The 15970-nt window shown below is 45.8% G+C and overlaps 1 non-coding gene across 1 annotated transcript; it reads left to right on the forward strand.

The window, feature by feature from the left end:
* Nucleotides 1-15888: 15888 nt before the first annotated feature.
* Nucleotides 15889-15960, forward strand: trnae-cuc (transfer RNA glutamic acid (anticodon CUC)). The gene has a single exon. It is a non-coding gene; the product is annotated as a tRNA-Glu (tRNA).
* Nucleotides 15961-15970: the final 10 nt, after the last annotated feature.

The raw sequence follows: 15970 nt of genomic DNA on the forward strand, positions 1-15970 counted from the left end.
CCCACTGATCAGGTGTCCGTGAGCTTACACGGCACATGTTGGTTTTCGACTGGGCAGAGGCCTGTGATGACATCTACTTTTTCTCATGCTATTAACAGACCTGGAGCCAACATCAGGAAGGGGTCAGATGAGGGGCCTGCTACAAAAACCTTCAAGATGGAGGCCTCACATGTTGGGGATCTCAATTCTCAATTCAAATCTTAAACGTCAATTTAAAAATTTTAATGTTCAGGCTTTTTTGCATGATGTATATAATAGGGATTTACAGTTGGTTTCAATTATACCTGATGTGGTTGATGCTTGGGATTATTTCAAATCTATCTTTCTAGAAATTTGTGATAAACATGCTCCTTTACGTAGATTTCGGGTGAGAGGTAGAAATAATATTTGGTTCAATCAATCCGTCTCTAATCTTATTAAGCAAAGAAACGTGGCTTGGTCTAAAGCAAAGAAAACAAATGGTGAGGAGGACTGGTCTCAATATAGATTATTACGAAATAAGTGTACAAAATTAATATAAAGTTCGAAGAGTCAGTATTATTTAAACCTGATTAATGATAACATGAATTGTCCTTCTAAATTTTGGAAATTAACGAAATCTTTTATAGGATCAAATACATCCACTAATCTTCCAAAAGTTTTAAAATTGAATCAAAGATTGATTACAGACAAGGCTGATATTGTTAATACGTTTAATAGTAATTTTATTTCAGCTGGTTTGATAACAGACAATTCCTTGGTCCTTGATGAACAGAGAACTGATGAGTTGACTAATAGTGAATCAGATTTATTTTCTTTTGCCCCTGTATTGCCGTCCCAAGTTCGTAAACTACTCCGAAATTTAGACTGTAAGAAATCAGGTGGGTCTGACCAAATTGAACCAATTTTTTTAAAAAATTGTCAGCAGATATTATTGCCGAACCTATTGCATCGATTTTTAATTTGAGTCTATCCACTAATGTAATTCCGCCATCTTGGAAATCGGCTATGGTTATGCCTTTATTAAAAGGAGGCGATCCTTCCGATTTGAATAATTATCGTCCGGTTTCTAAATTAAGGGTTTAAGCAAAAGTTTTTGAATCTATTATAAATGATCAAATGAAAGAATATCTACTTAGCCATGATATTTACAACGCATTTCAGTCAGGATTTAGAGCGGGCCATAGTACGATAACAGCTACTACATTAGTCACTAATGATTTAATTACTGCTCTCGATAATAGACAATATTGTGCGGCCTTATTTTTTGATTTGACAAAAGCGTTTGACTTAGTGGATCATGTTTTACTGTGAAGGGGGTGGATTGGAATCCACTGCTGCTTCAATGTATATGTAATGATTGATTATAATTAAGGTATTAATCAATATGTTTCCTTCTAAATATCAAATGAGTTGAATGACTTCTCTGGAGATTTTGCTTTATTTATATAAGTTACCATTGTGATTACTGAAATGTTCTTTTCATGTATTCTTTAATGTCTGTATTTGATATCTGAATGCAGTGCTTGCTTATTTAACACAGCTTCCAGAAATGAAATAGGGACTTGTTTTGTGTTTGAGAAAGGTCTTCAATGTGTTAAAACATATAGGGGTCATTGAAGCCAATAGTTTAATGGGCCATTTCTTCGTTAAAGCCTTTCTTTCCAGTTAGACTAAAGTTTAGCTATCCTTCAGAGAAAGAACGCATTATCTTTATGTTTTGAGAGGACTCTCCTATTTATAGTGAGAGCCTGGCCAAATTCAACCTTGGAAAAGCTGTGTGTCGGTGTGTGTGTTAGTCTTCTTGGTTACAGGTTAAGGAACCACTGGCATTATTGGAGATTGACTGAGTTGTTGTTCTGGACACACTGGCGCCCAGCAACCCAAATCTGCGACCTGGAAGGTCATGACGTGCCTTACTTCAGCTGCATAATCGATGGAGATATGCTTCAGTCTATCTGTATATGTGTGGAAAATTACTGTGTTTATCTATTTCATAGCCAATGAGAATCATTCATCCTGTAAGCAATGACGTAGCTTAGACCTTGGAAATCGTATAACTGCTGTGATCTTTGTAACTGTAAGCGGGGCGGCCTACGAACTCCTGTGCGAGTATTGAAGCTGACTTCTGCTGATGAAACTGCAAACTATCTTCAGTAAATATTTTCTTTAATTTTTTATAATTCTGACTCTGGGTCTTCATTCTTCATATCTGGTTCTGGGTCTTTAACTGTACACCCCTTACAGTTTGGTGGAGGATGCGGCGGGCAATCATTCCGTGGTGACATCTCTGGCAAATCAACACACAAGGTAGTAAGCTTTTATTAATTGTTAGGGCTGTCTGACTGGAAGAGATTTTGAAGGAGAGCGGGAGAGCCTTCACTCCGATGAGGCGAGTGAAGGAGTAAGTAGCCTTCACTCCGATGAGGCGAGTGAAGGAGTAAGTTGTAGGCCTACTGCTGAGAGGATAAGAAGTCGCTGAAAGCGTCGTTAAGGGTAACGGCAGCAGACAGCGCAAGCGAAGCGTGCTCTGTGGGGGCCCAGCTGGCAATAATGGTGTAGCACCACCCCAGCAGAGTACGTCCCTGGACGGGAGGTCCAGTGGCACCGTAAACCTGCTCAATCTCTTCCATCTCAGATAGGGGATCCCCGAATTTAGTGAATCAGGCAGTTAGGGATACTAACAAAAATAGGGTTGTTTGCCAGGGATGCATCAGGAACGATCCCGAGAGAAAAAAAAAGAAAAAAAAAGTTGTGACCCAAATTGGCATGGACCAGTATATGTAACTGTGATTTTGGAGTATACTCTGCAGTTTCATCACGGAGAAGCCAAGCTGTGTTGTTCAAAGATCGCCGCCTCCATTTCTGCAATGACTTCAGGTGAGTTTGAACTGTTATTAAGATATGGCAGACAAACTGAGTAACTTGATCAGTAACCTGAACAGTCCTGAAACTAATAGTGAGACAAAAGAGCGAACGCTGTAAGCAGCTGTGCTCTGAAGCCCTCACTTCAGAGAAATTTGCAGAAATTATTAAGTAAATGGTTGTCTTGATAAGTTTTGCTTCTGTTTGGAAATTTAAACAACAACTTGACTGGCTACAAAAAAACAAAGAAACTGAAAAATTAAAATGTTTAGCCTTGTATTGCTTACGATGATTACAAAAAGCAAGTATATTAAATTATGGGTCGAAGATCATTTCCTTGGACAAGTGTGACTAAAGATAAACAGACACTTTGTGAAAACAACTTAGAATATTTTGCAGCTTATGAAAATTAATGTTCTGCCAATAATAATGATGAAGATTATGATTGGAATATTATGATTAAATCAGCCACTGGTGGACTGTAAAAGAATACAGAGAACTGCTTAATCAGTGGCTCTGTTTGCATTCCTGAATGGGACACACACTGATTCAAGGGTGTGCAGTAAGTTGGAGCCGAGAGTGTTTTAATGGTGGTCATCAGGACCATTTAATACGTAACTGTAAATGCCCACCGAGAAAGTGTTTAAAATGTGATAAAATGACAACACATTTTTGGTAATAATATTGGTTTGAAAGTAGATCAGTGTTTAAATGACGACAGTGACATTTTTCGTCTGAGAAATAAGAGATAAAAAGGTCAAAAGATTGAAGTCTTAAAGTGAATCCTTTTGAAGAAAATATCTATAATAGTAATTTGTATAATAGTAATTTTTATAAGTGATTTGATGAATACAGGTTGATGTAAAATTAATGACTCCAACAGATGTGAGTTGCAAAATTTATCAAAGTAACTAAAAGGATGATTATGTTGTAATTAAACATTTTAAAAAGGTTTTAGATGATATAGAGACTAATCTCACATATGATTTACAATAACTGCAAAAGTATCACAAGCAGAGAGTGCTTGCCTCGTCAAACTTATAGTGTGAATCCTAATTGGAGATTGATAAACTCCAAGAGAAAACTAAAGTCAAATATTAAACTATGGTTGAGAACTTGACAATTAAAATTGAGATTGAGAAATGTGAAACGTTATTGAGAACTAGAATAATTATTTTTATGTAAGAACAAATAAGCAGAAGCAGTACTGGATTAACAGTTGCTAAATGCTGATTAAACAAACAGCTTGAAAAGTTGACCATGAAAGAACTAGAAGCTGATGTTTTGCTTTCAAAAGATAAGGTTGTTATTGGCTGTAATGAAACAGTTTGCTTATCTGAATCTGATGTGTGCTCTGGCTGAAACTGCCAGTGCAACAGACTCAATCTGAGTGGAAATTTGTAATGCCTAAATTTCCTGAGGTGTGGGCAAAAGACAAATATTAATAATATGTTTATTTGAAACCGTATGTAATATCTGGCAAAGATGCCTTAAGCTGGGATAGAGTTAAAAGATGGTAGATAAAGTTAGACGTTCATGAGAGTGCAGTGTACCAGTCCCTCTCTCATTCAATGTCTCTCTCTCATTCAATGTCAGCTAAAAGCTGTTACCTGAGTCGGTGTCATAAGTGATAAGCTATTTGTAGTGACATCTTTGATTAGGTTATTTTAGGACCAGTAACTTCTTTGTCTGATCTTAGTCCCCACCATGAAACGGGGGCGGGGCCGACGGAAATGTACACTGAATGTACGGTTGTGATGTAAATCCACTGAGTAGCTAGGTTGCTGCTTTTAAGATAGTTAATGGATTTAAGTGATTAAATACTGTTGTTATTAACCTGTCTCCCTGTGAACACTATTAGGCAATCGGAATGGCTCTGGTGACTCTTGAACGTGCCTTTCCTAAGCTCCAGAAAACAGCTGAGTTCTGTTGAAGAAAACTGATTCTATTGGGAATGACTGGTCACCAGTGAGTACGTGTGTACGAGTGGCTACTCAATGACGGGATGATCTTCCTGGCCAGGGGACAGCCCAACGCAGGGGGTCACGAACACTGGAAAACTCCGGATGGAGTTGTTATTTGTGAGAAAGGTATGACAGTTGAGCGCTGATTACTTGAGGCCACCGGGGTCAGCAGAGCATTGAGAGGTGAGATGCGCTGTGAGGTTAAAATTAACTTTACGGCAGTCTGACCCAGAAATGTGAGTTCCTCTATACCACTCACCAGAAACCGCATTGATTGTATGGCTTGTTTTTCATTGTGACAAGTGTCTGCAACTATGCCAGGGGACGACACCCTGAAGAGAATAAAATTAAAGATAAATGATTAGCGGGAGTGGCCAGCTGTTCCATGAAGTGATTCCCATTAGTTGTTGTGGAGACAGTAATAAAACTTTTTGATGTCGGTTGCCTTACGGGCAAGGAAAATCATAGTGTTGATTTTGAACTAATATGTCTATAACATAGTTTTAACTCTTGAAGGTCGTTAGACATGGTGGTGGCTAAAGATGAAGACAGCTTTTGATTTAAGAAAAGTATGGATAACAAAGGTGAATGGTCAAAGATTATTGTAACAAATTTAATATTACATTTTATATAAGTTACAGTCTTAGAAATTTATTTATAGTGAGAGAGACTGCTTGAGCGGAGGAAGGGATGGTAACTGTGTCTGTCTTTCTGTCATCGGCCTGCTAGAGCAAGCTGAAGCAAAATAATGATAATGAAACAAAACAACCCAGCTGACATCGTTAAATTCTAATGAATAATGAACAGGCATGCTTTGAAACTGGTTAAGAGACCATGTAAAATTAGGTAGAAGCTACAGGAAAATGGGAAGTTTAAAATTGTATTTAAAATTTAAATCTTTTAGCAATAATATAAAGAAAAATGTGTCACGGAACACACACTGGAGGCAGAAAATCCAAAAGCAGTAGTTTAATATAAAAGGGCAATCCAAACTCTTAGTCATCCAGGCAGGGGTCAAAAGTCCAATAAGGCAATCCAAAACATAAAATACAACGAGAACCAGAATGATACAAATAACGGAAGTGTGGGGACATAATACAAGGACTCCGTGACACATACTGAAACAGACAGGGTTATATACACAGGGAATCGACAATGATAATGGGGAATTGGCTGAGTGCAATGATCAGTGATAAGAAACAGCTGAGTGCAATGATGAGACAAAGGATCGTGGGAAATGTAGTTCATAAGTGAAGGACACCGTGGGAAAGGAGGACATCTAGTGGACATCAGGGGAACACAAACCCAACACTGTGACATAACCCCCCCTCTACGGAGCGGCTACCAGACGCTCCATGACAACAACAAGAAACACAGAAAACACAACACAATATAATACAAGAGGTTCAGGAGGGAGGTGGAACGGTGGAGGATCAGGGGGAGGGAAGGTGGGCCAGGTCCATGAAGGGAGACAGGAACAAGGAGTGAGGGTTTAACCGGGGACCGGGGCAAAACAAAAAATCTATCGGGCATCCAGGGGTAAACACAAAGTCTATCGGGATGCCAGGGCGAGACGCACAGTTCATCGGGAGGCCAGGGCGAGACGCAAAGTCCATCGGGCGGCCAGGGCGAGACGCAAAGTCCATCGGGCGGCCAGGGCGGCGAAGACCCCTCGGGCGGCCAGGGCGGCGAAGACCCCTCGGGCGGCCAGGGCGGCCCCTCGGGCGGCCAGGTCGGCGAAGACCCCTCGGGCGGCCAGGTCGGCGAAGACCCCTCGGGCGGCCAGGTCGGCGAAGACCCCTCGGGCGGCCAGGGCGGCGAAGACCCCTCGGGCGGCCAGGGCGGCGAAGACCCCTCGGGCGGCCAGGGCGGCGAAGACCCCTCGGGCGGCCAGGGCGGCGAAGACCCCTCGGGCGGCCAGGGCGGCGAAGACCCCTCGGGCGGCCAGGGCGGCGAAGACCCCTCGGGCGGCCAGGGCGGCGAAGACCCCTCGGGCGGCCAGGGCGGCGAAGACCCCTCGGGCGGCCAGGGCGGCGAAGACCCCTCGGGCGGCCAGGGCGGCGAAGACCCCTCGGGCGGCCAGGGCGGCGAAGACCCCTCGGGCGGCCAGGGCGGCGAAGACCCCTCGGGCGGCCAGGGCGGAGCAGACACCGGCTCAGGAACAGCAGACACCGGCTCAGGAACAGCAGACACCGGCTCAGGAACAGCAGACACCGGCTCAGGAACAGCAGACACCGGCTCAGGAACAGCAGACACCGGCTCAGGAACAGCAGACACCGGCTCAGGAACAGCAGACACCGGCTCAGGAACAGCAGACACCGGCTCAGGAACAGCCACAAGAACTGTAATAGTCACAAAAACAGACACAAACACAGGAACAGACACTGGCTCTGGAACAGACACTGGCTCTGGAACAGACACTGGCTCTGGAACAGACACTGGCTCTGGAACAGACACTGGCTCTGGAACAGACACTGGCTCTGGAACAGACACTGGCTCTGGAACAGACACTGGCTCTGGAACAGACACTGGCTCTGGAACAGACACTGGCTCTGGAACAGACACTGGCTCTGGAACAGACACTGGCTCTGGAACAGACACTGGCTCTGGAACAGACACTGGCTCTGGAACAGACACTGGCTCTGGAACAGACACTGGCTCTGGAACAGACACTGGCTCTGGAACAGACACTGGCTCTGGAACAGACACTGGCTCTGGAACAGGCATTGGCTCAGCCTCCGGCTCTGGAACAGGCATTGGCTCAGCCTCCGGCTCTGGAACAGGCATTGGCTCAGCCTCCGGCTCTGGAACAGGCATTGGCTCAGCCTCCGGCTCTGGAACAGGCATTGGCTCAGCCTCCGGCTCTGGAACAGGCATTGGCTCAGCCTCCGGCTCTGGAACAGGCATTGGCTCAGCCTCCGGCTCTGGAACAGGCATAGGCTCTGGAACAGGCATTGGCTCTGCCTCCGGCTCTGGAACAGGCATAGGCTCTGGAACAAGCATTGGCTCTGCCTCCGGATCTGGAACGGGCAATGGCTCTGCCTCCAGCTCTGGAACAGCAGACACTAGCTCCGGCTCTGGAACAGCAGACATGGGCATGTCCAGGATCCGAACCAGACGCTCCAGATAGTCCAGATCCAAGAAGGCAGACGGCACTGGCTCTGCCTCCGGCTCTGGAACGGATACTGGCTCTGCCTCCGGCTCTGGAACAGGCATTGGCTCTGCCTCCGGCTCTGGAACCGGCAATGGCTCTGCCTCCGGCTCTGGAACCGGCAATGGCTCTGCCTCCGGCTCTGGAACCGGCAATGGCTCTGCCTCCGGCTCTGGAATGGGCACTGGCTCTGCCTCCGGCTCTGGAACGGCCATTGACTCTGCCTCCGGCTCCGGCTCTGGAACAGCAGACACTGGTTCCGGCTCTGGAACAGCAGACACGGGCATGTCCAGGATCCGAGCCAGACGCTCCAGATAGTCCCGGCCCAGGAAGGCGGACGGAACGTGAACAGTCTCTCGCTGGGCAGACGTGACGTGAACAGTCTCTCGCTGGGCAGACGTGACGTGAACAGTCTCTCGCTGGGCAGACGTGACGTGAACAGTCTCTCGCTGGGCAGACGTGACGTGAACAGTCTCTCGCTGGGCAGACGTGACGTGAACAGTCTCTCGCTGGGCAGACGTGACGTGAACAGTCTCTCGCTGGGCAGACGTGACGTGAACAGTCTCTCGCTGGGCAGACGTGACGTGAACAGTCTCTCGCTGGGCAGACGTGACGTGAACAGTCTCTCGCTGGGCAGACGGAACGTGAACAGTCTCTCGCTGGGCAGACGGAACGTGAAGATTCTCTGACTGGGCAGACGGGACGTGAACAGTCTCTGACTGGGTAGACGGGACGTGAACAGTCTCTGACTGGGCAGACGGGACGTGAACAGGCTCTCGACCACCTCCTCCACTGCGACCTCCACGGGTTCCACGAAACTTAACTAATCGGGTCCCCTTAAAAAACTCCCTTCTCTCCCGCTCGGTGGCTGGGGAAGAGATATTGAGAAACATACCGCTGGATCTTGTGTGACGGAGTCCTTCTGTCACGGAACACACACTGGAGGCAGAAAATCCAAAAGCAGTAGTTTAATATAAAAGGGCAATCCAAACTCTTAGTCATCCAGGCAGGGGTCAAAAGTCCAATAAGGCAATCCAAAACATAAAATACAACGAGAACCAGAATGATACAAATAACGGAAGTGTGGGGACATAATACAAGGACTCCGTGACACATACTGAAACAGACAGGGTTATATACACAGGGAATCGACAATGATAATGGGGAATTGGCTGAGTGCAATGATCAGTGATAAGAAACAGCTGAGTGCAATGATGAGACAAAGGATCGTGGGAAATGTAGTTCATAAGTGAAGGACACCGTGGGAAAGGAGGACATCTAGTGGACATCAGGGGAACACAAACCCAACACTGTGACAAAATGAACATTGAAAATGAACAGTTAACATATGTGTGTCTAGTATGAGTGCGTGTGATGGTGACAGCACTTTATGTCTTGTATGCATTAGTTTGGGGTACTATTATTTCCTGATTTTGAGGATATTGTGTCATTAACATCTGGAATTAGTGTTTTATCATTACAGATGGGTTAAGTGAAATGACCAACTTTAAAAAAGTTGATAATTCTAAGTCAATCTGATGAAAAGACAATGCAGAACATGGGACGAGCTTTAATTGGAATGGTTCTCCAGCTCTGTCTGCTATTGGTAATTATGAATGCTTTTGTCATTTATGATATTGAACTGAATTACTCTCTGGATTAGTATTTTATATAAATTGGAATTGTAAAGAAGATTGCCATACATTCTGGGGTAAAACTCTTGTCTAAATTCAACTGAGGGTCTAAATTTAAATAGACAACTAGGTGGGATCATAAGGATAAACGTAGGAAAAAAAAAAAATATATATATATATGTATATATAGACTTGACGGCAGAGAGACAAAGTGACACATTGGCTAAGTCACTATCCAAATTATCCAGAGTGAGCTCCCTCATTTCTATTGAAAGGCCGGAGGGCGAACAAAGGAGGAGTGAATATAACTTCTAAAAAGAAAAGGTTTTGTTTCTCAATCCATTAAATGTATGTATGACATTAGATGTCTAAGAAAACTCAGATTTAATAAAGGTAAAAAGAGAAAGCAGCTATATGGCTGTGGGCTGGGATTTGAGTAACATAATATTTTGGTTTCTGTAAAACTGTAAAGATAAGTGGGACTGAGACAATACTGATTATATTTTTTGGATCGTCAGACTAACCATTTGATAGAGCAATACTGTGAGAAGTAGTTAACGAGGGAACTTTAAGTGTCACTAGGCTGACAGTGGTGAGAGACTCAATGGAAGAGGAAAGTGATGCAGAAGGAACTGGCATGTAGGGAAATATGGAAATAGGAGAAGAAATATAGTAGATAAATGTATGTTATGAAAATAAAATTTCTGATAGAATTTATGGAACTATTTATTAACACCTGTTAAGTCAAATCAAGTTGAAATGGTATGAAAAATGATGTTTCAGATAAAAAAAAAAATAATAATAATAAAGGCATTGAGTATGATTAACAGGGATTAACGTGATATAAAGATAAGGAATGCATTTAGCAGAATGGGGAACAATTCTATATTTTAGGGGTAAAATAATGATTGAAATGATGATTTGAATTTGTTTTATTTTATTTCTATTTTTGAAAAGAGTAAAAAAAAAGTATAAGATGTTATATAATTAAGATGGTGATTGTAAACTGAAGGATGAATTCATGGAGAGACTTAAAGTGGATTATTATGGGTCTTATTATTTTTTTTTATGTTGTTTATTTGCAGTTTGACAACCTTTGTGTTTTCAACCAGTGTTTTGAACCTTTTGGGTCTATAAAGGGGAGTAGTGAAAAGAATGGATTAACTATTCTTCTTAGTTCATTATAAAATGAATTGGAAATTATAAAAACTAGAGCATATTGTCACGGATCACAGAGGAATCAGACAAGATGGTAAGTTATCAGTGTTTATTTTGCAGAAGGATTGCGGTCGGAGATAACAGGTGAGAAGAAGTAACATAGAAAGTTCAATGAAGCTTAGCTGTGGTTTTAAGTCTCTCTCTTTCTTTCCCTCTCTTGCAGGTGGCGTGGCGATGGCTGGTACGGATGGGTTGATCCAAGATGAGTGAAGCGACGGTAAGTAGAAGGTAAGTGATCGGGAAGTCTGTGAGCCATGGAATGACGAGACCAGACAAGTGACTGCAGTGAAGGTGAGTGTTTTATAGTCCATATGGTTGATGGGACACAGGTGACGTTGATTAGTACTCAGGGGATAATGAACGGGGAAAAGTCTGGTTGGGTGAAAGGGAACGAGTGGGCGGAGATGGTGATCTGGATGATGTAACCCTGACAGTACCCCCCCCTCCCGAGGCGGCTCTTGACGCCTGAGACGGGCGCTGCCGGCGGCGAGGTCGACCACGACCCCTGGGAGCCGGACGATCCGGATGATCACTGTGGAACTGGGTGAGTAGCGTTGGATCCAAGATGTCATCTCGCAGGACCCAGGAACGTTCCTCTGGTCCGTAGTCCTCCCAGTCCACCAGGTACTCCAGCCGAGGACCTCGCCGCCGAGAATCCATGATAGAGCGGACTCGATAAATGGGCTCCTCTTCAACGGGAACGGGAGGAGGTACGTCAGTGGGAAGGTTATCTGAGGGAACAGGGGTGACAGGGTCAGTGAAGGGTTTAAGTAAGGAAACATGGAATGAAGGAGCAATCCTGAAATGAGGGGGAAGATTGAGCCTGTAGGTCACTTCGTTCAACTGCCTCTGGATGGTGAATGGTCCGATGAATCGAGGACTCAGCTTACGGCAAGGTAGACGGAGACGGATGTCTCGAGTCGACAACCACACCTTTTGACCTGGCTGATACTGAGGGGTGTCGAGTCGGTGACGGTCCGCTTGTTCCTTGTGTCTCCGTACTGCCTGCTGTAGATGCACGTGAGCTGAGTCCCATACCCCCTCGCTCTGATGGAACCAGAAGTCGACAGCTGGAACCTCCGAGGGCTCACCCGACCAAGGAAAGAGTGGAGGCTAGTAACCAAGGATACACTGGAAGGGGGTGAGCCCGGTGGTGTTCTGCCGCAGAGAGTTTTGGGCATACTCAGCCCATGGGAGGTAACGGTTCCAGCTGTCCTGGTACTGATGGCAGTACGTCCGCAGGTAACGTCCAATCTCCTGAATCTTCCGCTCAGTCTGGCCGTTAGTCTGCGGATGGTAGCCTGAGGAAAGGCTGATGGTGACCCCGAGGAGTTTGAAGAAGGCTTGCCATACTCTTGAGATGAACTGAGGTCCCCGATCCGAGACGATATCCTCTGGGAGGCCGAAGTTCCTAAAGACGTTGTGGAATAGAGCTTCAGCTGCTTGTAACGCAGTGGGAAGACCAGGTAAGGGAATCAGCTTACAACCTTTAGAGAACCTGTCCACAACAACGAATACGCAGGTAAAGCCTTCTGAATTGGGTAGATCAGTCATGAAATCGACACCAATGTGTGACCATGGTCGCCTGGGAAGAGGTAACGGCACGAGCTTGCCTTCTGGGAGTCTCCTCGGGGTGTTGGTGATGGCACAGACTGAACAACCGCGGATGAACCTGGAGACATCTCTGGAGATGGACGGCCACCAGTACCGTTGACTGAGGAGCGAGAGGGTACGCTTGCTACCCGGATGTCCAGAGCCCGGAAGGGAGTGAGCGGAGTCCAGAAGGGGAGTACGTAGATGTGGAGGTACGAAAATACGCCCTTCTGGACCTCCCGGCGGAGCGGGTTGACGTGTCAGTTCCTGGGCGATCTGTTGGTCAACCTCCCAGACGATTGGACTGAGGATTACGGCTGGAGGGAGGATAGGTTCGGGATGAAGATCTTCAACAGAGGTGTGATGGAGTCGTTAAAGTGCATCAGCCTTGCAATTCTTACTCCCGGGACGATATGACACCACAAAGTTGAAGCGTGTGAAGAATAGAGCCCAGTGGGCTTGTCTAGGGTTCAGTCTTTTAGCCTCCCTTAAGTACTCCAAGTTGCGATGATCGGTGATTACTGTGAATTGATGGTTAGCTCCCTCCAGCCAGTGCCTCCACTCCTCAAGGGCCAGTTTGATGGCCAGCAGCTCTCGGTTACCGACGTCATAGTTCCGCTCCGCCGGGGCTAATTTCTTGGAGAAGAAGGCGCATGGAAGGAGTTTGGGTGGCTCACCCTGCCGCTGAGAGAGAACTGCTCCTACTCCAGTAGATGAGGCATCTACCTCTACCACAAACGGAAGGTCCGGGTTTGGATGAATGAGGATGGGAGCAGTGATGAAAGTTTCCTTTAAACGCTGGAAGGCCTGTACTGCGGAGGGAGATAGGGACAGAGACTTGGGCCGTCCCTTGAGGGAAGAAGTGAGGGGAGCACTGATATGACTGTAGTTCCGGATGAATCGTCTATAGAAGTTCGCGAACCCCAGGAATCGTTGCAGTTCCTTTACGGAGGAGGGTTGTGGCCAGTTCTGGATAGTTTCCACCTTCCTCTGGTCCATTTGGATGCCCTGTTGGTTGATGACATAACCCAGGAAGTGAACGGTAGAGGTGTGAAATTCGCACTTCTCCAGCTTCAGATATAACCTGTGTGCTCTCAGCTTCTCGAGGACCTGGATGACATGTTGATGGTGCTCAGACATAGAAGAAGAGTATATGAGTATATCATCAATGTAGACGATTACAAAACGGTTGAGGAACTCTCGAAGGACTTCATTCATATGACCTTGGAAGACGGCAGGAGCGTTGGACAGTCCGAAAGGCATGACCTGATACTCGTAGTGGCCCGAGGGGGTCACAAAGGCAGTTTTCCACTCATCTCCATGCCGGATTCGGATCAGATTATACGCACTTCTAAGGTCCAGTTTGGAGAAAATGCGTGCACCACGCAGCTGTTCCAGGGCGGCAGGTACCAGAGGAAGGGGATAGCTGAATTTGACAGTCTGAGAGTTAAGATGACGGTAATCGATACAGGGCCGCAAGCCTCCGTCCTTTTTGGCCACAAAGAAGAAGCTCGAAGCGGCAGGGGAGGTAGATGGTCGAATAAACTGCTGATGTAAAGCTTCCTTCACATACTCCTCCATGGCCTTCTGTTCCGGGATGGACAGAGGATATATACGACCTTTGCGAAGGGTGGCTCCGGGTAGCAAGTCGATGGCGCAGTCCCATGGCCGGTGTGGAGGTAGTTTGGTTGCCAGTTCCTTACTGAATACGTCCTGGAACGCCTGGTACTCCACTGGGATTTCGCCTTGAACTTGGACTTCAGGGCTTTCCACCGAAGTAGAACAGACAGGAACTCTAGTTTCCCCCGCGGGTGACTTGGAACGGGACGAAGAATGAACCTTCTGGATGGAACTGAGGCAGGATCTATGGCAATCTTCACCCCAACGGAGTACCTCTCCAGTTCCCCAGTGGAGTACCGGCTGATGTTGTACTAACCAGGGACGTCCCAGGATGATATCCGCGGTGGACTCCTCCAGCACCATAAGAGAAATTTCCTCAGAGTGTAAACAGCCGATACGAAGAGTTAGAGTGGGTGTATAATGGCGAATTCGACCACGACCTAATGGCTTGCCTTGTATGGTTTGGACGGGAAGATCTCGGCACAGACGGCGTCGCCGAATATTCAACTTTTGGAGAAACTGGGTGGATATGAAGTTCCCCGCAGACCCGGAGTCAATGAGGGCTTGCGCTGGGAGACAAACACAGGAGGTTAATACATGTACTCTGGTACGTGTGAGAGGCTCAATCTTCGGGGAGAGTTGAATGGAGAGGTCAGTAAGCTGGGCTGAGTTGAGTGGGGGACGGAGGGGGGTGACTCTGGGACGCCAGAGTCACTGTCGAGCCCTCTTGAGGTGTCGTGGGCTAGTCGACGAAACACTGAGGACGGAAGGTGCCCACTTGAAGACCCTAGAGATGTTCCCTACTCCGCTCAATCCAGAGGGTTGTTATGGGGGACCGCACTGTGGTTGCAGCCGTTGTGTGTGCTGACGCGCAATACACTGTATTAACACCAGACAGAAGATTCACGTCACTTGATGGAAAGAAGCGTAAATGGATGGAGAAGCATAGGTTACTGTAAAGCTACGTCTTAGTTGGTGATTATCTTGGCGAAAGCCGAGTACAAATCAGCATGAAGTTTTAACATCTACTCTCGTGTAATGGAAATCATTTTTGGGTTGGTCCTCTTTATATCAAAGAAGGAAATCCCATATGTTAGAATTTATTGTAAAGACATTGATGGGTAGACTTCCAAATTACATTACTAGTCTTCTATGTTTATGTAGAAAGAACTATAGCACTAGATCATCTAATGGGATTAAATTAGTAGTACCTAGGGTACATTCAGAGCATGGTAAATCATCTTTCTCCTACTATGCTCCATGGCTGTGGAATGAATTTCAAGCTACTGTCCCTCCTGAAACAATTCCTCCTTTGAATGTATTAAAAAATTTACTGCAGCATACAATGATTGAATCATGCTGTTGTTTTACTTGATTTATGATGAATGTTGTGCCCTGACTTTCTGGAATGTTTTATATGTGTTTTTGTGTGATTTGTAGTGTGGCCATCTTGGCCAGGACTCACTGGAGGAAGAGATTTCTTTTAATCTCAATGGGACCTTCATGGAAATATAAAGGAAATAAAATAAAATAAATGTTAAGTTGTGGTGTTGTTAGGATATCACTACAGAGCCTGTGACAGTTTCTCAGTGGAAGAACTGGGATCCAGGGCCACAGACGTCTGCAAAAAACTGCTTTAAAAACCTTCGAGATGCAGGCCTCACATGTTGGCGATCTTATTGTTTTTGTTTTCATGGCAAGTTGTGGTGTTGTTAGGATATTCCTACAGAGTCTGTGACAGTTTGTCAGTTTGCCAGGGTCGGTGACGTCTCCTCTCCTGGAGTAAAATACAAGTATTAGTGGTCTTGCTGCAAAATCTGGTAAAGGCCACAGCCAGGCTTGAGGGCAAGTCGTTAGCAGACTTTCCCTGGTGGTCTAGTGGTTAGGATTCGGCGCTCTCACCGCCGCGGCCTGGGTTCGATTCCCGGTCAGGGAATGAGTTTTTC

The sequence above is a fragment of the Siphateles boraxobius genome, unplaced genomic scaffold (assembly GCF_051911475.1).
Source record: "Siphateles boraxobius isolate OS27281-9 unplaced genomic scaffold, OSU_SipBor_1 77, whole genome shotgun sequence".
NCBI classification, from domain to species: domain Eukaryota; kingdom Metazoa; phylum Chordata; class Actinopteri; order Cypriniformes; family Leuciscidae; genus Siphateles; species Siphateles boraxobius.